The sequence below is a fragment of the Amblyomma maculatum genome, chromosome 1 (genome assembly GCF_055883805.1).
Source record: "Amblyomma maculatum isolate TAMU_Amacu chromosome 1, ASM5588380v1, whole genome shotgun sequence".
Lineage (NCBI taxonomy): Eukaryota > Metazoa > Arthropoda > Arachnida > Ixodida > Ixodidae > Amblyomma > Amblyomma maculatum.
Window position 1 is genome coordinate 280,811,062 of NC_139344.1, and position 26,870 is coordinate 280,837,931.

The 26,870-nt window shown below is 47.2% G+C and overlaps 1 protein-coding gene and 1 long non-coding RNA gene across 6 annotated transcripts in view; one reads left to right on the forward strand and one right to left on the reverse strand.

Moving 5' to 3' along the window:
* The window catches only part of LOC146206682 (M-phase inducer phosphatase 3-like), a 215,797-nt gene that overhangs the window by 95,332 nt on the left and 93,595 nt on the right, over positions 1-26,870 (reverse strand). The window lies entirely within an intron of this gene.
* The window catches only part of LOC146206683 (uncharacterized), a 41,115-nt gene continuing 39,854 nt past the window's right edge, over positions 25,610-26,870 (forward strand). The window contains exon 1 of the long non-coding RNA XR_014703274.1: positions 25,610-26,303. This is a non-coding gene — a long non-coding RNA (uncharacterized LOC146206683). The remainder of the gene's footprint in view (positions 26,304-26,870) is intronic.

Consider the following 26,870-nt stretch of genomic DNA (forward strand, 5'->3'; position numbering starts at 1 on the left):
ACGGGATAACTAATAAAATTTTAAGAAACCTGGATGATCACTCTATCAGCGCTCTTACTAAGTATATGCAAGAAAGTTGGACTAAAGGCCACCTGCTCGGCAGTGGAAGTCGGCAAACGTAAATCTAAGACCTATTTCTCTAACCTCATGCATGGGGAAATCGATGGAGCATGTAGTCCAGACACGACTGACGCGCTTTATGGAGAAAAACAACCTGTGGCCGCATGAGATGGTCGGCTTCCGACCGGGCTTGTGCACGCAGGACGTGATGCTCCGACTCAAATACGACATAATTGACTCGCGTTCTAGAGACGCCAAAGTGATTCTCGGCCTGGTCTTGACAAAGGCTTTTGACAAAGTTAAACACGAAGCGATCCTCCACGGTCTCCAAGAAATCGGAGTAGGTGAACGAACGTATCAGTACATCAAGGACTTCTTGTCAAACAGAACTGCCTGCATAAAGTTTCAATACATTCAGTCCCCCACAGTGAAGTTAGGGAGCAGGGGGACGCCACAGGGCTCGGTTCTCTCCCCGTTCCTTTTCAACGTGGTGACAATGAGGGGCCCTCCAGAAGCTCTGAGGAGCATAAAGGGGCTAAATTTCAGTATTTATGCGGATGACATCCATCTCTGGATTAACCAAGGTAGTGATGCGAGCATTGAGGAGCGCCTGCAAGCTGCGGCGGACACTGTCGTAGACTACGCTGCCAGTAGGAATTATCGGAACTAAGGTAGGATCTCGCCGGAAGCGGCAAGGATTCTGTCCAGTAGACGACTAAACAGAAAAATTCGCTTAATTTGGACCCCTGCACACACGTCCGTTCCTGGCAACGAAGCGGCCTACGAGTTAGCCCGAGCTCTCTACTTCCGGGCAACTGTGAAGCCGCCCGACTGCCGGCAGTCGGGCGGCTTTCATGTTCCGGCCGGAACATGAACGAGCGTCTAAAAATTATATGGAGATTCTTCAAAATTACAGGTTAAGCAGGAGACTGGTGCCACCACCGGATAAAAGTATAAACAATAGGGAGGCAGTCGCATGGCGGCGCCTGCAAGCTGGGAACTTTGTAAACCCGGTCTGGGCATATGTGCAGATGGACGACAGAAAAAACGATAAATGCAAGCACTGTAGGGAGAGAGGGACCCTCGACCATATAATCTGGGAATGTGCTAGCTCCCCTGGGGCTAAAAGAAATATAAATTGTAGAGAAGCCCTGCTGCGAAGCGAGGTCCCCGCCCCACAGCAACAAGCCACCCGCCTGGCGGAAGAAGCCGCGAAGAGCCAAGACCTCTTTGCCTGGTTCTGATCGCGGAGGTCTCGGCTCCCGTCCCTTAGGCCTGCGTGCCGGGGGCTGGGATTGGGGGCCTCCTTATCTGGTGGAAAAATAAAGTTATCACATCACATCGGCCACCGCATCGTCTGCTGCTGTGCCGGCGCCGATAAGCTGCCGATACACTGTACTGTGTTAGTGTACTCAGCATGTTATTGAAAATAGAACACAGACTGTAGTGAAGCGCGATTTAGAACGATGGCAGCACTGCCCCCACCATCGTAAATACCGCCGCGCCGGCCGTGCCTTCCGCGTAAGCCGTCTGCGTCAGCGATACAGCGGATCCCTTGCGCCAGTGTCAGAAAAAGAAACTAAAATTTGTTTTTCCCGCAATAATATAGGCCCCCGAAAAGGAAATTTCAAAAATGGATGCTTCTTGTGAAATACCGACTCATACGGTGGGAGTTGTTCACAGCCGATGAGCAGTGCCAGTGTTCCTGTATGCTATAGATCGCCAAAAATAATCATTTCATTTACCGAGAAACAGTGGGGTTGATCGAGTGGTCCACTTACTAAAACGCCGATCTATTACAAAGTGCCGTCTGCTGTCGATGCGACGCAATTTAGGCCTAGCGACGATTAGGTAGAAGCCAGAGCGCCGCCGACCTTCGCGGGCGCCTTTGCTGTAAGCCTCGTGAGCTTATTGCCTATACTTTCATGATGGGCCACACTTGGGCCTGTCAACGAGCAACGTAAACAAGGTATATCAAAAGGACGGACCGGTCACGTGGTGTCGACCGCGCACGGTCTGGCCCGCGACAGCATCCACCCGGCGGGCAAAAATAGCAGCCGACAAGCCGGACCACGGGGCGAGCCGAAGGGATACACTATTTACCTCGCCGTTTTTGCACACTGCCTCAGATTTTTAATTTTTTTTACATCATTTCAGAATGCCAAATTTGGAGAGCATTTTAGGCAATAGATACAGATTTAGGTACAGTAGATATATTGGCCTTCGTCTGTAGGCTGGCTTCAATAAACGCGGACGAAGTGCAGCGCTAACAACGTACCTAAGTTGAGAGAGTTCAATTCCAGACGCGAAAATGAAGGTGATAAGGACATCAACATACGCGGACGCCTTAACTGTGGATCGAACTTAGCCGCAGTTAACGCGCAACCGTTGCATAACGAAGCTGCGGTTACAAATATCCTAATTATGTATAACACCGTGCGTGGAGCTGCTCCCGACTCGGGCGGCAATAGCACGCTCAAGCATATGTCCCTACCGTCGCGTCGAGGCGCGCTACGGCAGCGGCGGATATCTCTTGCGCCAACGTGAGTAGTGAAATAGTCTTTCCTAGAATAACAAGCCTGACATAAAGGCGTATCCGAACTGACCACTGCGTGAGAATCACTGTGATGACAAGCAAGTTTCTGCGTAACAGCTGCCGTGCATGTGCAGCGCTTGCTCACCCGGCCTTCGCCGCTGCTAAGGCCTCGCCCATATATATACTATAGCCATATCCTTACAAGGCAGTCGGTAGACCCCTCTTTTTTTTCACTGGCCATTTACAACAGCGCTGGTAAAATCGAAAGCACCTGTGGATTCGATGCGAAACAATCTAGGCATAGTGTTTGAAGAAGACATCTCGAGCTAGTTGGTTCATCGCAGAGCAAAAACAGCGCAAACTTCACAATGGACAGAGAAGGGCAGACGAGACACAGGCGCTGTGTCTATGTCAGCGCCTGTGTCTCGTCTGCCCTTCTCTGTCCATTGTGAAGTTTGCGCTGTTTTTGCTCTAGGCATAGTGACGACTAGGGAGTATAGACGCAGCCAGTGTGCCGTTGTCCACCGGCAAACTCGCGACATTCGGCGTTGCATGTGTTCATTTGGGAACTTCTCTTTAATGATGCAGCTGGGGCCCGATGTTTTTTGACACTTTTCCCTAAACACGCCGCTGTAAAAGACTCGTCGGGACATGACGAGGCAGCAGTACGTATAGCGCTGAACGTACCGTGGTAAGCGGTACTCGAAGGCTGCATAAAAGCACCGTTGTATGCTCTTCAAAACAGACGGCGCCAGAACCGCGGTCCGAGAAAAATAGAGAGATTTAGCTTACCGCGATCCGCGATGCACTACCGTGAACCGCCACCGCGCCTTCCACTGCGCATGTCCAGATCCCCTTGACGCCGATAGATGGCGCCACATACTTGATGTCTGCACATAGACCTGTCGCGTCGGGACCAATCAGCTTGAACGCCCCGCCCACGCGCGGTAGAGTGTCACGGTGGCGGATCGCGGATAACGGTAAGCTAAATCTCTGTATTTAGCTTACCGTGATCCGCGATCCGCCACCGTGACCCACTACCGTGCGTGGGCGGGGAGCACAAGCTGATTGGTCCCGACGCGGCAGGTCTATGTGCCGACATCCAGTATGTAGCGCCATCTATCGGCGTCAAGGGATCTAAGCATGCGCAGTGGAACGCGCGGTGGCGAATCACGGTAAGCTAAAAATCTCTACCGGTCCGCGGACCTGGCGCGGACCTCATAAACTGGAAGTGGAACGTCACGTGACGCTTGGTTCGCGCACCAAAACAGGTCCGTGGTCCGTCGTGTGGATACACCTTTGGGACGGCGGGGGTATTGGGTGCCTCGATGTAGTGCGGTGGTACCTGATGATGGTAAAAAACCGCCGTCGGACAGTACTATACACATTGCGCATATCATGCGTTGCTTTTGAGAAGTGCTTCAGTATACAATGTGTACGCTGTTCGAGCGGGTGAGCTCGTGAGGCTTTCGTACTCGGGCGCCGACGTGCACCTAAGTCCCGCCAACCGATGCCGCTATTCCGTATGTTAAAAGCGCTAACAGAGATCGACGAAAAGTTTAGTTTGCGGTAACCCTATCAAGTCCTGGAGCATCAAGGGACAAGAAGTGGAAGCAGTGACAGATTTTCTCTTCTTGGGCTCCAAGATTACCTCGGAAGGAGACTGCAGCCATGAAATTAGGAGACGCCTGCTTCTGGGAAAGAGAGCAATGGTTAGCCTTGACCGCCTAGTAAAGAGCAGAGACATTAGTCTGCCAACCAAGATCCGTATAACTCGTGCTATGGTCTTTCCAGTTGTGATGTATGGATGCGAGAGTTGGACTGTGAAAAAGGCTGACCGCCGAAGAATTGACGCGTTTGAATTGTGGTGCTGGTGAAGACTCTTGAGAGTTCCTTGGACTGCCAGAAGATCAAATCAGTCGATATTGTCGACCATAAACCCTGACTGCTCATTGGAGGGTCAAATTCTAAAGTTAAAGCTCAGCTACTTTGGTCATCTGATGAGAAGAGAGGAGTCGCTGGAGAAAGATTTGATGTTGGGAAAGGTTGAGGGTTGCCGGAGAAGGGGTAGGCAGCGAACGCGATGGTTAGATGGCATCCTCGAGGCACTGCAGATGAAGTTATGTGATGTTAGGAAGATAGTGAGAGACCGGAAAGCGTGGCGTGACATGGTCAATAGGGTCACGAAGAGTCGGACACGACTGAACGACTGAACTGAACTGAACCTCTGTAAGCGGCATGACTGCTGTTTGGCGTAACCGCGGTTGACGCTGCTCGTGCACAGAACATGGGGCAGACGTCGCAGCATCAGCCTAAGTCGTCACCGGCTGCGCCGGTTGCCACATCAGCATGCTGTTGAGAAAGAAATGAAAATGCTAGTTTCAAAAATATCTGCAGCTCCGATGCGGCTGAAACTTTGAGGTTTGTTTAGTTTCTTGACGCATCAGGAATAAGATGCATTAAAATTTTATATTCCAAAATTGCAACGGTTTCTGGCAGGCTGATTCTGATATCCCCCTCCCATATGAAAGGAGCGACCCGAGTTGGCAGCTCTGCCTGTGGCATAGGGGTAACGCGAATTCAAATGTCGTGGCAGGCTTACTCCAATGTCACCCTCCCACATGAAAGGAGAGGCTCGAGCTGGCTGGCGTAGTGAAGCTTCGAAATGAGAAAGGTTCAATGCTGCTGAACAGAATGTGAGGCGAAAGCATTATAGCTGTGGGTGACCGAGCGTTCTTGTCTTCCACGGCTTGAAAACCTATAGCGCAGTGTGGCTTTCGCTACAAAAAGCTACACGCCGTCCGACTCATGGCTGCCGTTTCTACATGGCCGTTTTCTACAAATTCATATCCTCCACTATTCTCACCGTCAGCGGCACGCAACCATGAGCCAAAGATGTGTTCCTGACATCGGATGCGCTCATCAGTCTTCAGACTGTGAAAATGTGTACTGATGGCAGTATCGCCCGAGATGGCAGAGTGTTTTACGAGTACGGCGCCTGAGGCGAACCGGCTTCGGGAATCATCATCATCAAAATGTTTTATTTCCACCGAAATGACTCCTTTTTGGACCCCCCGGCACGCAGGCCTAAGGGAGTCCTACTCAGGAGCCTCGCAAACTAAGGTCTGGTGAAGACATTGTTGCTTCACGGCCTCAGCCGCCAGGCGGATGGCTTGTTGCTGTTGAGCGCGGTTCTCGCTCCGCAGCAAGGTCTCCCAGGCTGCCAGCACATTCCCAAATTATGTGGTCTAGAGTGCCTCTTTCCCCGCATATAAATGAAGGGGAAATGAGGGTACTCGTTATAATACATGAAGGAAAGAAGCCGACAGTCGGCGAGGCCAAGGAAAGCATTGGGGATTGTACTTTGTCTTTTTTTTTTAATTTTTACTTCATAATCACGTAAATTAGTAATGTAATGTGTTTAGGGGAAAGATAAATAAACACAAAGTAGAAAAAAAAAACGTGCCGATGGTGGGAACCGAACCCACGACCTCCGAATATCGCGTCCGGTGCTCTTCCAACTGAGCTACTTTCTTGGGTATTAATGTTGTCTGTATACGAACCTTGAGAGTGTTCACCAGCGCCACCCTCAACCATAGCGGCGGACGTAGAACGTCCTTTGTTACCTCCAGCGTCACGTAGAACGTGATCAAGAGCGAGGGCGAAAGCTGTGCTAGAACCCTCTTACGCTACCTATGGCTTCAAGACTGCCAGAACCGAGACCCCCGTAAGCTACAAGCAGATAAATGAAGGGGAAATGAGGCTACTCGTTATAATACATGAAGGAAGGAAGCCGACGTGATTATGAAGTAAAAATTAAAAAAAAAAGACAGTACAATCCCCAATGCTTTCCTTGGCCTCGCCGACTGTCGGCTTCTTTCCTTCCTTTCCCCGCATGTTATGCAATACTGGTCTTTCTCCTCTTTAGAAATCGTCACGTATACCCAGAAGGGGCTTATATGATTCCCCTCTCCGAGGGAACGGTCGGGCGGCGCCCTCCTGCTTAGCTTATAATGTTCCGTGATCTCGTTGTATGAATCAACGGCTGCAAAGCGACCACGAATGGAGCGACAAAATCAGGACAGCAAACAAACGAGCGAGTGCCGAGCCCTGGCTATTGAAATCATACATCGAGGTGGATTTGTTGAGCGCGCAATTTTGTAATTCCGTTATTTCTATCTTACAAAGCATCACCACAAGTGCTAAAGATATTACTTTTGCCCAATCTTGAACAAGTACTGGGGGAGTCTAGTGATCTATAGAATTACTGCAATTTACCCTGAAAATTGGAAAGTCCAGAATAAAAAGCAACACAAAATTGGAAACTTCCACCAAACAATAATTCTAGCAGAGTGAAGAGAGTCCGGAGAGCTAACTACAATGTCAAAGCATGACAGCTTTGCACACTGGAGACACTTAAAAAAAAAAAAAAAAGAGAAGCCTAACATGTGTCGATATTTATATTCATTTTTGGTCACTATCTCAACGTATGCCTCTACCAACCTGCACGAATGAAACGCCTTTTTCACTTCGTACTAGATGCGCTCGTATGACACACCGCTTTCGCCCTGTGACCTCCAAGTGCAACCACGCAGTTGAACCAACAACATGCATTACGCAGTGAAACGTGCCAGGATTTTTATGTTGGTTGGTGCAAAATTACGAAAGGGAGAGACCACAGTCGGCAGCGTGAGAACAGTCATCAATTAGTGCCGGAGGAGGATCAAACTCCTGGGAGAGCCCACATTCTTAACGGGTAACTCCGGCGATTTTTCGACCGTACTGAGTTAATGATTGGATAATATTGCTGAAGGCTTGGTTATCACAGTAAGCGATTTCATTTTTTACAATACACAAGCAATAATTTTAAAGAAGCAAAAAACTCCAATCAAAATTGAAACTCAAGCGCGGGGGGCCTGGAGAGCCCTGCCTTGCGTGACGTCACATGATGACGACACAGGCGTGCAGCCGAGCCGCACGCACTCGCTGCCGTTCTGCCGAGGGGTGCGAACGTCAATCGTTGAGTGAAACATATATACTTTGAGATGTCGATGAGTCGTCCTCGATGCCACCAGGATGTGACAGCCATTCAAATTCAATAATAACAATAATAAATGGCACTTGCAAAATTTGGTATGCACCGCCAATGAGAGCAGAACGAGCGAGCGGTCTTGAATGCGGCTAAATTATTGTCGAATGAAGCATCGATTCCCTAGAATTTTTCAGTCATCTATGCACTCACAAACCCCTATGTAAGTGGCCGGCATGTATGAGGGTGACCGATCGTTAATACAATTTTTTTTACCTCGATACCGACCCCAAATCCGCCTCGCTGCAAGATTGTTGTCGACACAGCAATGCCCATGCCACATGGAAAATTAAATGTCATTCCCGCCAAATGACATTTTCTTAACGATATTTATTGCCTCAGGGCATCAGTAGGGTATGAGATGAAGAATGAGGAAATGACTAAATGAATGAAAAAAGGTTGGCTGATTTTGTTCAATTGGATATTTTTTTTCTACGCGTTGCTACAGGACCAACACTAATATCTTTTGCAAATAACGGCAATTGCGATGGATAAAAATTGGAGCGTACACAAAATTTGCCTTCGATATACTGCGAAAATGATTGCGCTCTGAGCGAAAGCAGCTTTAAAATTCCCGTTGACGTCTTACACGCCATACGTAACCAACCTGCTCATCACGACTATCCATGACGAAGTCCAGCGGCGATGTCCCGAGCCCGGGTGCAAAATTCTAAAGCGAACGGCGATGCAGCCGCACAGTAAAGCAGGTTTCAAGTGTGCCGACCGACGGATACAACCTTCGAGAGTACACGCCCGACGGAGAAGCATTCTCCATCCTTGCAGGATCGTTTTCTCAGCGTAATATATGTTAAACGGTACATGAAAAAATGGCATCAAGAAAGTCGACGACAGATTCGGAGCGATTGCCGCACTCAATGCCGCAACGGCTGCCAGCAAGAGCGGCGTTTCATAGCGAAACTTTTTTCTCGTGAAATCGGTGGTAAATCGCTGTTGTTTTTCGTAGAATAACTCGTGCAGCCAACAACACAACACTGCAAGGAATGCAGTACCACGATCTTGAAAGCAAGCTGTCGGCCGTGTCTGCAATCTGCCAGGCTGTTTCTGAGTAGCGCCGCCGTTGTCCGCAGCCAACAGTATAGCACCTCATACGATCGCGACGCCACACTGTACAAGCCATGCCCAGTGGGGTCGCCGTCGTCTGCTCGACACTCCTGCACGACGTCATCGAGCACAGTGTTGGTCGTAAAAAGTTGTTGTCTGGCAGCGCGAGTCCCAGAGCGCTATCTTTAAAATCACTTTTCGGTAAAACTAAAGCGTCGTCAACAGCGACTTTTGGAAGACGTAATCTTAACGTTAAGAACGTGCAAATTTCGTTGATATCTGAGAGCATCGAAAAATCGCCGGAGTTGAGACCAGTTCGTGTATTACCGCCAGCACACAGGCGCTGCATTGTAACGTCGACCGCATGACCCGAGTGGTCGTATCTGACAGCCTACATCTCGTGGAGCTGCTTGTACAACGGTCGTCCGAGTGTCACGCGGGGAGAAGAAACGTTCCCACCCAGATCTGGGGTGAAAGCAGGCTGGAGAGCAGTAATAATGCTATCTTGGAGCAGCAATGAGAAGACGGTTTTGGAGAAATCCAAGTATGTTCTGGAGAACTTTTCTAACCACCTTTGATAATTGCAGTTTTCTACTCTTGACGCAACCGCCAATTTTATTCCTTTTACGTAACACTAAATGCTTTTCCGGTTATGCACGCATACATGACAAACAAGACAAATTGCCAAACATGTTCAAAATAATAGGTGAAGACTTAAGGGATAAACTAGCTGCAAACGGAATGCTTGCTTGTGCACATCATCACTGAACATCATGTTTGGCTTGAAGGTTTTGCCTATTTTGACTTGATCGATTCAATCTTGGAGTCTACACTTCTATGCACTCAAGCAGTGCCACTAGATTGCAGTTGACATCAATGAGCAGCATAATTCTCTTGTACATAGCCTTTTTGATCCCAGGCCTCTGCTGGTGAATTCCCAAGCGCTGGTCAGAAGTGCCACGTTTGACCTTTGACCTTTAGACGAGCCCCGTAGACGACCCCAAGCTGCCAACTTGGGTCTCTCGTTTCACATGGGACGGTTATGTCGGAATCAGCCTGCTAGGACCATGGCATTCACGTTACCCCTATAGGCCACTAAGGCACGTTCATATGGGTTGGTTAAAGCGCGGCTTTATATGTGGGCTGAGGAAAAAGAAAAAGAGAAGAACGCTCGTTCACCCACAGCTAATGCTTTCGCTCGATATTTGGTTCAGCAGCGTTGAACCCTTGTAATTTTTTTCATTCCTCGGCTACTTTATTTCATTTATCTAGTGACTGGCACCTTCAGCACACGGTTACGCTTCAATATATATATATATATATATATATATATATATATATATATATATATATATATATATATATATATATATATATATATATACTTTTGTAGGCCCGACATGTTTGCCATGGACAAAGGGGCTCGGTGTAGAAGCACCGGCTTGTTTTCACAGTAAAATCATTGGAACAACAACAACAACTGGTGTATAGGGAGCCCAAGCTCGAGTTTCGGCGCGCGACTACAGAGCCGAGAGGGCGAAGTTACTGGGAACAGCTGGCGCGGCCTCTTTGACAGCGGAGTCTCCGCACGGGTAGTTCAGACACGCTCTCTCTCTCTCTTTGCCCGAAAATATAAAAATATTTGATTCAGTAGGTATCCGTTCTAGAATGGTGGTCTCTTTGCCAGCTATGAAAGGTGAGATGAGAGGTGAACAGGCTAACGGTTCGTTCAGACAGTGGAAGCTGGCCACTAAAAAAAAGAGTTTGTTCCTCGCCCAGAATTCACCCATTGGTTTTACCGAAGCACTGCATTTATAGCATGGATGTTTTTCCATCTCGCGGGCGAAGAGGTCGAAGCCTTGGCTACTTCCCCACTGGTACACGAGTTTACTTTGCAACAATCTGAAAAATGCCCACCGCAGCTCGTTTTGAAATAAGCGTTGCAAGGGCATCTCCTGCAAAAAAAAAAAAGAGAGAAAAACTCACTTTTTATGGGATGCTTGCTCTGAGTAAGCAAATGAGCATTGACTTGAGCCGCTCTCTCAAAGGTGATATTAGCTTTTCAAACTTTACTCGGCAAATGCCAACCTTGTTGAATCCCTGTCCAATCCTCAGGGAGCGGAAAGAATAAAGTAGTAAAACTTGTTATAAATTTCCTGAATATCGCTGCGCATGTGTTTGCGCTCTTTACGCGTGCGCATCGCGTACACTGGTTTGGCCCCATCGGCACCGAACACTGAGTCTTCCCAACCAGTTGTGCGTCAGTGTAGCCCATATTGTCAGAAAATTCAAATCCAAACCGAAACCGACGAGACAAGCTTCTTCAGAGCTAGCTTCGAATCTACCTTTCCAGAGCGTAAGCTTCCTCTGCCTCATGAACAATTAATTCAGTGGGGAATATTTCAATGAATGGAGGGAGAACGCGTGTCTATTACCTACCAAGTATTTTCAGCTGATAGATGCCACTTCCAAAGAAACATTTCTTCAGCACGAAGTTCACTTTCATCCCAAAGAGACAACGTTTACTTATACAAGTATGTCATATGAAAACATAAAGCTTTATCTTCCTATTTGACAGCGCAGAACATCGATCGCGTGCTTCACTGAGTGCTTCGATCGGTAGTGCTTATAGAGCGTTCAGTATTTCGAGCATATACTCAAAATTAGATTTTCGATGCACGAGAAATGGAAAGCAACGTTCTCGTGTGCTGTGCGATGTCAGTGCACGTTAAAGAACCCCAGGTGGTTGAAATTACTCCGTAGCCCTCCATTACGCCGTTTCTCATAGCCTGAGTCTCTTTGGAACATTAAGCCCATAAACCAAACCAACCAACCAAAACTTTGGGGACAATTAGGCTCCGCCGTTAATTTGGTATGACGCGATAGCAATTCGCACACAAACGGAAGGTGTTTTACACTTTTTATTTTTTTTTATTTGTTTATTTTATATTTACTGTTAATTTTACACGACGATACTTAGCATCGGCAAACACTGGCTTTCCATGCTGAGCAGTTTGGCCCCTTTGAATGCATTATTCTTCTTTTTTATTACTTGAAATAATTATGAGTCACACTTTCACATTTGCATTTTTTTTTTAATTAGCATCACGAGACATTGACATTTCATTTTGAGCATTCTGACACCTTTGAACCCCCCTTTTCATTTTTTTCATCTCTTTTATTCCTCTCATTCATCAATTAATTACATTGATTTCATAAACTCTTCATTTCCTGCCAATAAATCATCAATCACTAGAACCACAAACTTTTTGTCGCACAAGTTTCCTCACGGCACGCGTCAAATAACCCCACCCGCTTCGCTTGCTGCTCTCTCCACTGGTGATTCAAAAGGCTGGAAGAAGGTGCTAGGTCACACGCACTGAGCATTTTTTCGCAATTCCCTTCAATCGCTAGTGGCCCATAGTAAGTTTACTTGCAATCAAATATTCATTATGCTTGATGCTCCTGTAGGTTTCGAAAATGTTATTTGTATTAAGTCAAGCGCCAGAAGTGCTAGCAGCGTTTCTTCGGCGTCGCAATTTTGGCGTTTGAAGCGAAGCGACGCTGAAAGACGCAGATCTCAGAGTCGACTCCGGAAATGATTCGCAGGTGGGGACTAATGACAAGCCACGCACGGGCAGCACACACCGCCACAGGCGTAACTCGTTTACGTGGAAGCCTCTTTTGTCCACGCCACCTCCCTCCCCAGTAAGCTCTCGTCGTCGCTGAATAGGATGATTTTAGCTGCGCACGGAGGAGAATTTCCAGTATTAAATCACCAATAAAAATTACTTATAAGTAATTATTAATAATATTATTATATTAATTACTTAAAGCTGTTATGTGTTTGGTCAACCTCTCCGGCGCGCGCCGAGCGACGATGCTCTAGACGAGACGCCGTCGCGACACCGAAGAAACGCTGCCATGTGGTCGGGCCTCCGGCACCTGTGCGTTGTCTCTGGAGTTCGAAAACCTTTGATAGCAAAGCACTGATGCGGCCGTTTGGAGCAGTTTTGAAGATGTTGTGTTTTGGAGGATGGGGCAGCGCTTCCATCCCTGCGAGATGCATCTATATCATGAAGATCAGCAATGTTATCGCCAGACCATCCGCCGGCGAGCCATGTGCATTTTTCCCAGTATGTACTTACATCCAATATACAACCACTCGCACTTGACGCCTCGATAGCACAACATGTGGTCAAATCACGTTATATTCTGGAGGCGTTCTCCATATGCACCGGGGAGGCATTAATGCATCCGTCTTCCCTTCACTTTAACCCCAGTGTTTCTCGGACTTCCGGACTCTCTTTTGTTTCCCTGTGTTGTAGGTAGCATCAAGAACCCAGCCCTCAGAAAGTAAACCACTTATAGAAACGTTTCCCCTTTGGCGTTAGTATAGCGTCGGTCGGCATTTACTTTCGCACTTTCCGACTTTAGAGCTTTACCATCATTCCTTCCTTTGACAGTTTATTAGCCAGCCATCCAATGTACGAGTACCTGGAAGTTTCCTCATAATAAAAAATGAACTGAAAATTCTACCACCAATCGCCTTTCATTCATTTGCCAATTTGCTTTCTGCACTGAGCTGCTTCATTAGTAGTGTTTCCGCGAGTCCCCATATCCTTGTTATACAGGCAGATCTCAAGGCTTTACCTTCCGCGCAGAACAGATCGTGGTTGGAAATGCCGCCGACGGCCATCTTGTTAGTTGACCGGTTCAGCTGCGTCCCTTATTCAGGCGCTTCAAACGGAAGGTCCTAGCCGGTGTAAGTCCAAGCGTGCAACATCACCTAATTAATTGTGTTAACGCTCAAACGCAGGGCACCACAAAGCGACGAAGGCAAACGTGCCTCAAATGGATTTTCTTTGACCTGTGTCGGGTTCAGTTGTGGCGTACTTGAGATAATAAACGTGGCAGAAATTTCAATAATATAACGCGCGAAAATACTGCTGAAACATATTTACAATAAGAAAGAAAACAATCTCGCACGTGACAGGATCACCTGATTCAGAGACTGATGTGCAACTGCCATTCAGTTTACCGTCGCCTGAGAAGCTCAACTGTCGTTCAACTGAATTGCAGTTGAAACTGCCCGTGAAACTGCGCACGAGTTGAGGAAAACCACGGAGCTTCAAGCCCGGTAGCAGTGCTCATTTCCAGGTGTTCTCAGAGAGCGCGCATTCAAACATATGCCAATATACTTGTACGCCTAAACCATAGGTGAGCAAGTTTTGTAGGGTGACAGTGCCGGGCTCCACATTATAACCCATGGATGACTCGCGAATTTTCTGCGCTAAATCTCCATTGTGGACCCTCCGCCTCTTTCGTCGGGTAGTCTGCGAGAAGAACGACATACAGGGTGTGTGCGTAAAGTAATGCCATTTTATCGGTGGGAAAATTTTTTGTTATCTAAATGGATGGATGGATGGAATTTAGGAGCGTCCCCTTTGAAACGGGGTGGTAGCAGTAGCTATCATGCTCATTTTTCTCTCTATATCTTAATTATTGATTTAGATTGGTTAACTATACCATCATTCTATTTATTGAATTTTTGTTTCTACATTACAAACATTGTCACTTTTCTGCTTTTAAGCCACCAATCTTCCAGTCGTTTTTTGCTAGTCTCCATCGCAGGTTCATTCACCCGGCCACTGGTATCTCTAAACCCCAGAGCTTCAGGAACAGTGACTGCGCCTGCATCGACTTCCGGAAGGGCACCATTACATTCGAGTATAATATGGTCGATTGTTTCACTGGAGTTACAACATACTGCACATGCGTCACCTTCACTGCTGAATTTCTTTTTGTAGCTGCGTGTTCTAAGGCACCCTGATCTAGCTGCAAAAAGTAGGGCACTGCCTCTTGAGTTATCAAAGAAAGCTTCCTTTCTCATCTGCCTTTTCCACTTTCGGTATAATTCCACACTCCGTTTCTTTTCCATCGAATTTATCCAATTTTTACCTTCTGTGTTTTTCACCTGTTGCTTAATGCTCTTTATTTCTCCGTCCTTGTGACTAGCATACTTACTAGTTAGTTTCCTAGTTCTTTTTCTCCATTGTGAGTCAACGCTTTTTAAGTACAGGTATTTAAATACTTTAGCTGCCCATCTGTTACTGTCCAATTTCCTCAGGCGTTCCTCATATAATATTTTACTCTGAGCTTCCAGCACTTCGAAAGATGCCCAGCCTATATCTCCCTGTACCGCCTCATTTGTGGTTTTGCCGTGAGCACCCAGTGCTCGTCGTCCGACGGCTGTCTGATTTATTTCTACTGTCGACTGTACCCCTCCTTTTAGGCACAAAACCGCATTTCCGAAAGTAAGCCCGGGCACCATAATTTCTTCCGAAATACCCCTCAACACCTGATACCTGTTGTATCCCCACAATGCCCTATGCTTCATTATCCCGGCATTCCTTCGCCCTTTGGCCTTAAGTGATTGCTCATGCTTTCCAATGTATGCCAATCCTTCGTTTACCCATACCCACATATATTTATATTCTGCTACTCTGGGTATTTCATGGCCTTGTATTTTAAGACCCTGATCAGTTAAGTCGGGTCTGATGATTTTCAACGGCTCAACTGCGCTAAAACTGAAGCCTAGAGCGTCCCCTTCGTCTCCGCAATACTTAACTAGAGTTCGCAAGTCTTTCTGGCTATCTGCTAACAGCACAATATAGTCTGCCTACATTAAACCGGAGAGGCGCTGTACTACCGCCTTTCCGCCTAATCTTTATGACAGGTTAAATAAAACCTAGGTTACTTTCTTGTATCCTCCGTTCCACATTTATCATATAAAGCATGAAGACCAGCGGTGATAGAGGACAACCTTGTCTTAATCCTTTGCATACCTTGACAGCTTCCGTACTTCTTATCCCTTCCCATGCAATTTCTACTTTGTTATCCCGGTATATTTCCTGTAGGAACTGTTATCTCATAACCGATACCTTCTTTTAATATGTTCCACAGGAGTTTCCTGTTTACGTTGTCGTACGCCCCGTTTATGTCCAGGAAAGCCAAATGCAAAGCTGTATTTTCCACTCTAGATACTTCGATGCATTGGGTAAGCACGAACAGGCTGTCATCTAAGCGCCTACCATTTCTAAAGCCGCTCTGAATTTCTCCGAGTATCTTCTTACTTTCTACCCATGCTTGTATCTTTAATTTCACTGCCTGCATGGCCCATCTGTATACAACAGATGTTATGGTAATCGGCCTGTAGGATTTTATGTGCATCTTATCTCGTTTCCCTTTAAAAATTAAATTCTGTTTACTCTGCCGCCAGCTGTCCGGAATATGCTTATTCGTTATGACTGTTTCCAAAGATTTTAACGTTTCCTTACTTCTTAGACCAAGTTCATTAATCAGCTTCATCGGAATCATGTAGATGCGCTTTTAGTAATATTTTTTTTTTCTGCCTTTTTCCAGTTTAGATCGGTCAGTTCTAAGCTGCTTTGTATTCGGCTATATTGTGTTGCTTCCTGATTTGCGGAGATTACCCTATCGTCGCTCTTAAATGACTCTGCTATAACTGATAATGTAGTTCACTGCGTTGTCTCCCTTTAAACAATTACTCTCGTTATCTTCAATCCGGTCCTGCTTTCTTTGATTCTTTTTACATTGCCAGCTTATAGGGTTCCAGAATTTTCTTGGTCCGCCTCTAGTAGCATCGTGTATTTCAACCATCCAGCGATCAGTGGACTGCTTTATTTTACTTTGGACGAGGGCCTGTACATCAAGTTTCTTTTGCCGATACGATTCCCATTTTCGGTCTATTTCCTTCTGAGATACCTGTGCTTTATTTGCCTCTCGGTGTTCCCTTGAAGCTGCCCGTCGCTGTTCAATGGCTTCCCTGATTTCTCTATTCCACCAGCTCCATGGCTTCCTCTTTCCATTCCAGTGGTTTGCTACTTTAACCTCCTTAATTTTTCTCCTTATGAGTAGTTATACCTATTCATAATCCCAGTCTTCCATGGGGCTTTTCTCTATTGTTTCCTCTATGTCTGCTGCTATCTGCGCCATTTGATCGTCATTTAATTTTGCGTTTACTTTTTGTCAAAGTTCCATTTCTCTTTTCATCAAGGGCTCCATCTGCACACTAATACGTTTATGATCACTTCCCAGACTACACTGCCCTTCTTCGTCAATTTCCATTTTGGGAGCTTACTATAGATTCCCTGCGACATTAGACAGTAGTCAATGGTCGTCTGCCTGCTCCGGATTTCCCACGTGATTTGTCCCTCACATTTGTTTCTCTATTTACAATAACTAGGTTGTGTCTCTCCCAGAAATCTAGCATTAGCTTCCAGTCAGCAATCCGCGTATCCATCCAGATCGTCGATGTGGCCGTTCATGTCCCCCAGCAGAATATCGGCCCCGTCTCCAAACTGGCTTAAATCATCACTCAGACATTCAACGAGATCCTTGCTTTCCTGCCTGCATTGGTGTCCTGTTCCTAAATACACTACCCCTAGCCATGTCCTTATGCCGGTAGTTGTTCCTGATAGCCAGATATGTTCTTTGGAAGATGATTTCTTCTTTTTCAATTTGTTCCTTGGCGTATCAACACACCTCTATCCCCCCCCCCCCCTTTTTTTTTTCCCGTTCTCGTTCTGTTCCACCCTTCCCAGACGTAGCCTTCTATAAACGGTGGATCTTCTAGATCCCTGAGATGAGTCTCGCATAGAGCGTACATACCTATTTCGTCGTCCTTCAACTGCTGTTCTATCTCTAGCCATTTCGCTCTCTCTACCCCGCCGGGGTGGCGCAGTGGTTACGGCGCTCGACTACTGTTCCCAAGGATGCGGGATCGAATCCCGGCCTCGGCGGCCGCTCCTCGATGGAAGCGGACAGAAAGACGCCCGTGTGCTGTGCGATGTCAGTGCACGTTAAAGAACCCCAGGTGGTCGAAATTTCCGGAGTCCTCCACTACGGCGTCTCTCATAGCCTGTGTCGCTTTGGGACGTTAAACCCCATAAACTACAACCACCACCCACAACCACCATTTCGCTCTCTTTCTACCCCCTTGCATGTTTATGTAGCTGATCCTAGCGCTAAATCTTTTTTGTACTTTTCTTTTTAGATCTCTTTGCCATTTTGTTGGGCTCAGCCTCCGTTATTACGCTTTCTTCTGCTTCATTTCCAACTACCCCTGCACCCGGAGCTCTCGCGGACCCCCTAAAAAAGCTGCAGCCCTGACTGCCAGGCGCCAGCCGATCTCTGCTCCCACCCTTCTGTTAAAATGAATGCCATCTCGCTGAAAAGCCCTACCAAAACCTGCTTTATGTACCTCCCTGTTTACCTCAACCATTTCGAAACGCTTCTCCAGGCTTAACTTTCTTATGTCATGATTAACTGTCCCCACGTCCTTTTCGAGCTTTCCGTTCGTTCCCAGCACCTCCGGAACTGTGCACACAACGATCTGTGCTTGCTGTGTTATCGCCTTGATATCGTCAACTCCCTGAGCTAAACATTCCACCACTCCTGCAGCATCACCATTTGGGACATTGTTTAGCCCCGCGGCTACTATCACAATATTGCGCTCTGCGGAATTTTTTGGCAGCCTATTCTTGGTCTGTTTCAGTACTGCGCTCATCGTCATCCCTGGGAATGTTCCAACTAATACTCGCTTATCACCCTTTACACGTTCCATGATATCTCGACTGCACCTGCTCATGTTGGAATCCCCGGCGATAAGTGCTTGGGCATTCTCTCGCTCCCTCCCAGTTGTTGGCTCCTGGTTTGGGTTATCTGTGTCCTCTCTGTGATTTTCCATTATTCCTTCCTTCCCGATTTATTAGCCACTTCTAAATAACTCCGTCGGCTCGGCTCATGTCAGTGCTGGTCCCAGCCACGTTGCCCGCACTGGAATGTCCGTCCTCGTTTCTTCCAAGGACAATGTCGGCCATTTCTTTCTTCCATTAGAGGAAGCTGTCCAAGCAGTTCCTGATTTGCCAGCATATTTTTGCCAGCGACTCTGGTGTGCACTGTACGCCTAGTGGAAGGCGTCGACAGGCTCGCCAAAAGTTTGCTTGAAATGTTTGTGCCGAAAAGCGAACATCAAGTCCAGCGCATGCACGGTGTGCTGAACTAGTCTATTTTTGCAAATAGCTGTCTGAAAGAACGACATCACTGAGAGCGCTTATGAAATCTCGCTCAGAATTCGAGTGGACTGAAAACCACATGCGAGAGTGGAAAAGTGTATCACAGATTCCAAGCACGACACCAGTTCTAGCAATTTTTGATCCCCAGAGGCAATCAAGGATAACCTGCGATGCATCAAAACACGGCGCGGGTGAAAGCACTTTTGCAGTGTCACAAAGGCCTGTGGCGACCGGTGGCATATGCATCCCGTGTGCTGGCTCAAGCTGAACAACGGTATGCGCAGATTGAAGAAGAGGCGCTCAGCATTTCCTTTGGCTGTAACAAATTTCAGCAGTTCGTTTATGGACAGAATATTTTCATAGAGACGGATCATAAACCTCTGCTGTCCATAGCTGCTCAAGTACGACTTCGGATTGCAAGCATCTCATCTTGGCTGTCACGATCATCTACACTTCCGCAAGGTGCCCCAGATGACGCGGAGGTACACGCGAGCGGTCTTAGGCTACATGGTCACGGACACAACACTCAAAAAGCTGGCAGATGAAACTGCACGGGATCAACAGGTTATCAACCGGTGAGGCTACAGGGGGAACTAAAGCCATTTTCATCTGAGCCTTCTGTGGAGAATGGTGTACTGCTGAAAGGTATAAACTGGTCATACTTTTTTTTAAAGCATGCGCCGTGAAATTCTGGCAAGAATTCATGCGGGGCATCCGGGGCTGCGGAAATGCAAGGAAAGGGCACGCCGCATAGTTTTTTGGCCTGGCCTGAGCGGTGATATCACTGCACTGATCCAGAGTTGCCCCGCCTGTCGAACTATTTCTTGCAAGCAACCGCAAGAACCGTTGCTCATGCGCCCTGTTCCTGAGCGTGTGGTATCGAGTTGGTGTGGATATTTTTTTCTTTTGGTGGAACTTCATACACAGTAGCATATGATGCACTTTCAAACTTCCCAGAAGTAGAAAACGTCGGGACATCACGGCACGAAGTGCAATTGAGGCACACAGCGCAATGTTCGCACGGTACGGCGTACCGCTTGAGGTCTGCACAGATAACGGGACACAGTTTGCAAGCCACGAGTTCGCTGTATTCGCCAGAAAATATGACTTCGCTCACGTCACATCAACTCCCCGTTATCCACAGAAGGGCGTACAAGTTGTGAAGCGAATCATGAAAAAAAGTGAATACGCAAGGAATGACTTCTGGCTCCTGGCCTACCGCAGTACACCCTTGGAGGATGGCCAGAAGAACTTCTTCAGGGCCAGAGTCTCAGAGCTAACCTTCCAAAATTTGGTACGGCATCGAAAATCGAAGTAAGGAAGCACCATCAGAAAAAAAAAAAAAAAAGATCAATTGTGAGGCTAAGGACCTAGTGAAACAAAGCAACTGTCGCCGCCACTGCGGCTCCTAGGTCCTACGTGGTACAAAGACCGTCGGGTGTTTAGACGCAACAGATGGCATCTTCAAATTCGCGAGGAATATGCACCGGACGAAGACGACGACTGTGCTTCGCTCCATCGCGAGCTATCTTTAAACAGCTCAGCAGCTCAATCGGCGCTACGATCTACTTGCTCACTCCAGCAACTGTCTTCCGCCGGCAACGCAGCACATGCAAGTACAGTGGGCCATACACCGCAATATCTGATCCGACGCCCAAGAAAGCCACCGCAACGACTTCATTACGACGCTGGTTTTAATCAAGTAACCAGAACTTTGTTTTTGTTACTCCTCAGGAGATGTATCGGAATTTTTGTTACTCCTCAAGGGATGTATCGGAAAGGCGCTGTACTACCGTACTATCGCAGAGCCACCCACGGTTTGTATAAAAAGGCCTGCAAATAAATCATGCGCGTTCTTTTTCTTGTTAGTCTCTTCGTACCTTCAGGCCACGATACAAAACCTCGTTTAGAGCCTTTATCACGGCGGTTTGGATCGTTTGGATGTTGCAGAACTGACTCCTTTCAGGGCGCTTTTGATCCCCGAGAACAGGAAGAAGTCTGCCGAGCCCGGTCAGGACTATGGGGGGCAGCGCCGCCAAGTTGTGCTTGGTCAGAAACTCCCGTACGCGCAGAGAAATGTGGCTGGCAGCTTTGCCGTGGTGCAACTTTCAGGATTCGGGGCTCTCCTTTCGCGCTCGGAGGACCATTTTTCTCAATCTCTCGAGCACATCCACGTAGTAAACAGCACTGATTGTCCGTCTTGAGTGCGAATTCTTTCTGAACAACCTCTGTGCCATAAAAAAAAAAAAAAAAAAAAAAAAAAAAAACAATTTGCATTAATTTCACTGTCGACTGGCCCATTCTTGCCTTCTTGGGGCGAGGGGACTCTGAGGTGCGCCATTCGATCACTCGATTGTTCTTGGCGCACACTTTCAGTATGCTTCGCTTACGACGTGGTGCATGGTGATATTGAAATACCGGGAGTATCATTCGCACACTCATTCGACGGTCGGTGCTAAAAAAAGTTCCATCACAAGACATGTCACTTTTGTTGTTGATGGTTTTGTAGAGCGGAATTCATCACCAAAGTCTTCCCGGCCTGACTTAAAGGGCTTCAATCACCTTGAAAGAATATGACAAATCAGATTACCCGTAGGCTTGCTGAATCATTTGGTAGGTTTCGGCTGAGCCTATCACAGAGCTTGATCGCGTGAAGATACTATCGCACGTCGTGACAAGGGCACTATCAGAAGGTACACAGAAACATTGATCGTGCGGCTCCCAGAGCTTAGAGCAGACTGCGCTGGGCAGTGATGAAAACTTTCTCTTGCCTAACTAATCTGAGCGTGGTGAGACGGACAGCAGGCGTCGCCTCGCTCGGGACCCACAGCCCACGCGACCCAGACAACCTGCGAAACTTCTAGCCGACTCAGCCCTCTCTCGCTCTAATTTTGACACTGACCCGGTTTAAAGCTAAGCCCCTTCTTCTGTTTGGCCTGCTATAGCATGTGCCGCGACGCTTTATCTCTGCACTGTAGACACCTTTCAAATCTCGCCGAAGCGTAATCCTCATCGGTTTCTCGAGGCACATTTGTTACAACGGAGCGGCAATTCCTCCTATGGGGGAAAGAGGCGTCTCGTGCAGAAAAACAACTCGCTACCTGGATTGAGGGGAAACACTCCGCAACATATACGCTCAGTCTCCGCGGTAAATTGTGCAGCAAAAATAAGAGAATCACCCTTCCACGGCGATTTCTCCTTCACAAATCGCCAGTCTGTGGTAGCCCCAAAATTATGGTACCATCCGCCTGCAGACTTTTATTTATGGGGAATATTACATGTCGCCTCGACTTTTGTTCCGAGCCCACTTGACATAATCCTACATGAACCGCGCAGTAAAGCAAGGGAGGATGGTGGGAGTGAAAGTGGAAAAAGAGGAGCCGTAGTGGAGGGCTACGGAATACTTTCGACCATCTGGAAATTCTTAACGTGCACTGACATCGCACAGCACACACGGACGCCTCTTCGTTTCGCCTCCATCGATACGCAGCCGCCGGCGGTCGGGATCAAACCCGGGTACTCCGGCACAGTAGTCGGGTGTCTTTACCACAGCACCACTGCGGCGGGGCAGATTTTTTTTTTTATTTTTATATTTTCTACATCATTTCTCCTCGCCTTTCTCTCTCTCCAAAATCCATCACTAAGCGGCATTTTGGAGTAGCTCAGGGAGCAATAACCGAGAGTTTCGGAGCATTCTAATTATGTTTTGGAGCATGTTTCTAAGTACAAACTTTTTTAAAACGGGCAATTTTCTATTCCTAAAAAAAAAAAAAAAAATGATTCCTTTTTTAATTAACATTCAATGCTTTGCTGATAAAGCACGCGTGTCTGGCAAGACAAAACAAACAAACAAACAAACAACCAAAGCATGTACAGCTGGCCTGAGCAACAATTTCGAAAAGACGAGCAAGGAAACGAAATGCTTTCTTCTGCGCTTCATCAGTGAATTTCAATTCGACAGATTCAAACGTGGAGCCTAATACATCGAATCCCTCAAGCAGAGCCACTAGTTAGGTTTTTAAATCAATGAGTCTGTTCCCTATCTTGCGCATATTGTTCTGACAATGTGATCAATTCCTGCAGCCTTTTCGTCCTTTTTTATATCACCACCTTCTGCCAGTGGTCCCTTACATTTTCGCTGAAGACGTTGGTGATAACCCCTGCATTTGCACTTACATGGCGGCTCTCTCATAATGTTTCAGTATGCTTTTGCGAGTGGCCTACTTATTTTCATAGCATAACCATCAAGAAAAACTCGCGTAATTCTTTGTAACCGGGCTGGTAGTTAGTTTGCGTGATCTGCTCGCTGATTCAAAACACTAGGTGCCATGACAGAACACAGAGTACTTTTTCGCAAGTAATTTCCTCGATCGTGACTAGTTTTACTTACTCTCCATGTTTCTCTAATGCACGAAAACGTGCCATCGCTTCGACTAAGGCCCACAGCGCCACTGAGGTCGCTTAAAGGGATTATATCCCACTGTTTATAGGCAATGCCATTAATGGAAACCAGCACATGCTGGCGCTGTTTCAATGCCGCTTAGTTACATCTCGATATCATAGAGACCACGGGCAGTGGTGAGGAACTACCGAATGGAGCGGTGCACCCATGCTCTCTGCTGGCAACCTCACGACGTTGAGGGCCGCGAAAGTGTGTCTCCTTTCACGCTTGACAACGGCAACACGCGCGGCCTTGAAGACCGATTACAAGCCCCGCGTGGCCTCGTGACCCGCGATGCCTTATCGCGGAAACGCCCTCTTTCACTCTGTGAGGGAGCTGCGAGGTCTTGTTGATATGCGTCGCAATGATGCGCACTTCAGTTTTCAGTAGTTCTTTTGAGTGAGCGCTGTCTAGAAATGAAAATTTTAAATATTTCCTACTTTTGTGTGACATACTCCCGAACTCTGCATATGCAGCAGGATTATTTCATGATACCCTGTTGCACCGTGGCCTTTCACAGCTGTTGTCTTCGGCCAAATGAATTACGACGGGGCCCATCTCAGAGCACCAAGCGGTCCAAGTGTTGTGAGGACACTGGAGGTCCAAAGAATTTTACGAAGCGAGGCTGATCAGAGAAGGAGTTTGTATTGGAGATATGTTCGCTGGGACACAAGCGGCCAATGCGAGCCAATCAATTAACTACACTGTCGTAAACACCCCCTTCCACAAGCTTGGTTTGGTTTATGGGGTTTAACGTTCCGCTACGAGAGACGTCGTAGTTTAGGGCTGCGGAGTAATTTCGACCACCTGGGGTTCTTTAACGTGCACTGACACCGCACAGCACACGGACGCCTTTGCGTTTCGCCTCCCATCGAAGAGCGGCTGGGATTGGATACTCGCAACAGCGGTCGGGTGTCCTAGCCACTGCACCACCAACTCCACAAGCTAGATTTTTAAGTTGAATGCAAAGAATAAATATGAAACGATAGCTACGATACAAGCAAGTTTCTGGTCAGAGCTAAAGGCTCACCACCTGGTCTTCGTGTACGCTAGAACATCCCCCACAAGCAGTTCCTTGCGTAGACCGTTTACTAGAGCGGATATGATGTCGATGCGAAAGGATCTATAACATATGCCACGACCGTGAAGCGCACTCCATCGAGCAGCCGTGCAGAGCGCAGGTCGTCCGCCGCGCCGATTCACAGGACGGACTACGTGTTCACACGTCGCTACTATGCGAGGCACGCTGTCTCCTGCCCCATTCAGGATCATGCGCACTACAATTGTGCTCCTATACTATCGCCCCCACCAATTCAGGGCGCGAGAGACGCGTAGGAGCCCAATTACAGGTCTATTATAGTGCGCATGATCCCGACTCTAGGCGCCCCTGCCTTTGACAGTGCTGCAAACAGCTTGTAAGATGGACTATAGTTGATTGTTCAGGATAGGAGTGCGCAGGAGGGAAGTTGAACGGAGGGGGTCAGTAAAGCCTGAGGTGCGTGCGGACAAAAGCTACTATACTCAGTTTTGGATGGATGGATGGATGGAATAAAGGAGCGTCCCCTTTGAAACGGGTAGGTAGCAGTTGCTATCATGCTTGTCCCCCCCCCCCCCCCCCATATCTTAATTGTTTTAGATCAGTTAACTATATTATCATTCTATTTATTGAATTTTTGTTCCTACATTACTGACATCATGCTACTTTTCTGCTTTTAAGCCACCAATCTTCCAATCGTATTTTGCTAGCTTTCACCGCAGGTTCATTTACCCGGCCACTGGTATCTCTAAACTCCAGGGACTCAGGAACAGCGACTGCGCCTGCATCGACTTCCGGAAGGGCACCATTACATTAGAGAATAATATGGTCGATTCGATTGTTTCTGTGGATTTATCACATACTGCACATGTGCCATCTTCATGGTTAAATTTCTTCTTGTAGCTGCGTGTTCTAAAGACATCCTGATATAGCTTCAAAAAGTAGGGAACTGCCTCTTGAGTTTATCAAAGAAAGCTGATCTGCCTTTTTCACTTTCGGTATAGTTCCACACTGTTTCTTTTCCATAGAATTCATCCAATTTTACCTTCTGTATTTTTCACCTGTTTCTTAACGCTCTTACAAGCTGTTTGCAGCTCCTCCGCCAAGTCAGCGCCCCAAATTGGTGGAGGCGACAGTGGGTGCACAATTATCTATTGTAGTGCGCCGGGGCGACCGGCACGCAAGAGCAGAATTATTAGTGCGAATGGCTCTGAATGGGGCAGCGTGCCTCAGTAGTGACGTGTGAACAGGTAGTACGCCCTGTGAATCGGCCTACGGGCGGCAACCGGAGTTGTAGGCGTTGCACACTAACTTGAGCCTACTCAGGGGTCATGGCACAAACGATGCCGAAAATGGGGCTGCAATGGGATCGATCTAGAGGTGGCACCAACGGCGGGCCAAGAAAACGTTCCTTCCGCAATGCATTAGCGATTTCCTGTTTAGTGTGTTCCAATATTGCACAAACAAAATATCCGTGCATTTGGCCAATGCAGCAAAAGAAGCGCGGATTCTTGGAAAACAAGACACGCAACCACCCGTCTTTTACAACTTACTGTATGAAGTCGTTTTGCACGGTTTTTTTTTTCTTTTTTTTTCTTTTTTTTTTTTTTTTGCGTTGTACCGCGCTTATGGGCCTGATACGTCGGCCTGAAGTGTACCCAATGACAGCTTTGTTTTTCATATCGCTTTGCATGTCTTATACGAGTGTCAGACAGGCAATTAAGTGCGAAGCCCAAGCAGATGCAAGGTTCGTGACCTGCGGTATATACTTTAGAATGAATCGAGACACAGCCTGATTCATGACTCGAGGATAAAGCTGGTTAAATGTACAACTGACAGTGTACTGCGGGTTGCCGTAGGCCGAGTGCACATCAACTCTGGTTAGACAACAATGCACAAGTATTCCCCAAAAATGAGATTACGCCGACAGTACAGAAAATCTCATCGCACAGGAAAGCGGACTGTTCGCGTGTAGAACGGTGAGTGGATTGAGTTTGCCGAGCTCACAAGGCGGATGCTTCTTGCGGCCAATGACAGAGAATCTGTTAGAGCAGCACTGCACCGATGACTCTAAATCATTTCCTCAAACCGAGGAAAGTATAAGGATTACTTGAAGTCAAGGGTCTGACAGAATTCCGTCTGGTCGGGATGATGAATGATGAAAGTTGAAGTTTGGTCGGTGTCTTCAACTTTTATCATATAAGGATTTCTGTAGAAGAACGGCTGATTGGGCGAGTTGGTGAACCATGATGGACAGTAAAGTATAGTGCGCAAAAAGACGAGACAAAGAGGAGAAGTGGACAACGACGGCGCCATCGTTGTCCACTTCTCCTCTTTGTCTCGTCTTTTTGCGCACGTATATTACTGTCCATAAGGATTTCTGATGTGTGTGATATTGATAAATGGTAAATTAGTAATGTAATGATTTTTTTTTTACAATGCCAATGAGTGTTATTGTGTGAGAGAAGTTTTACACACTTGAAAAATTTGAGACTATCAGCGATTAATTTTCAATACAGTTAAAGTGCAAGCTACGAATCAGACGC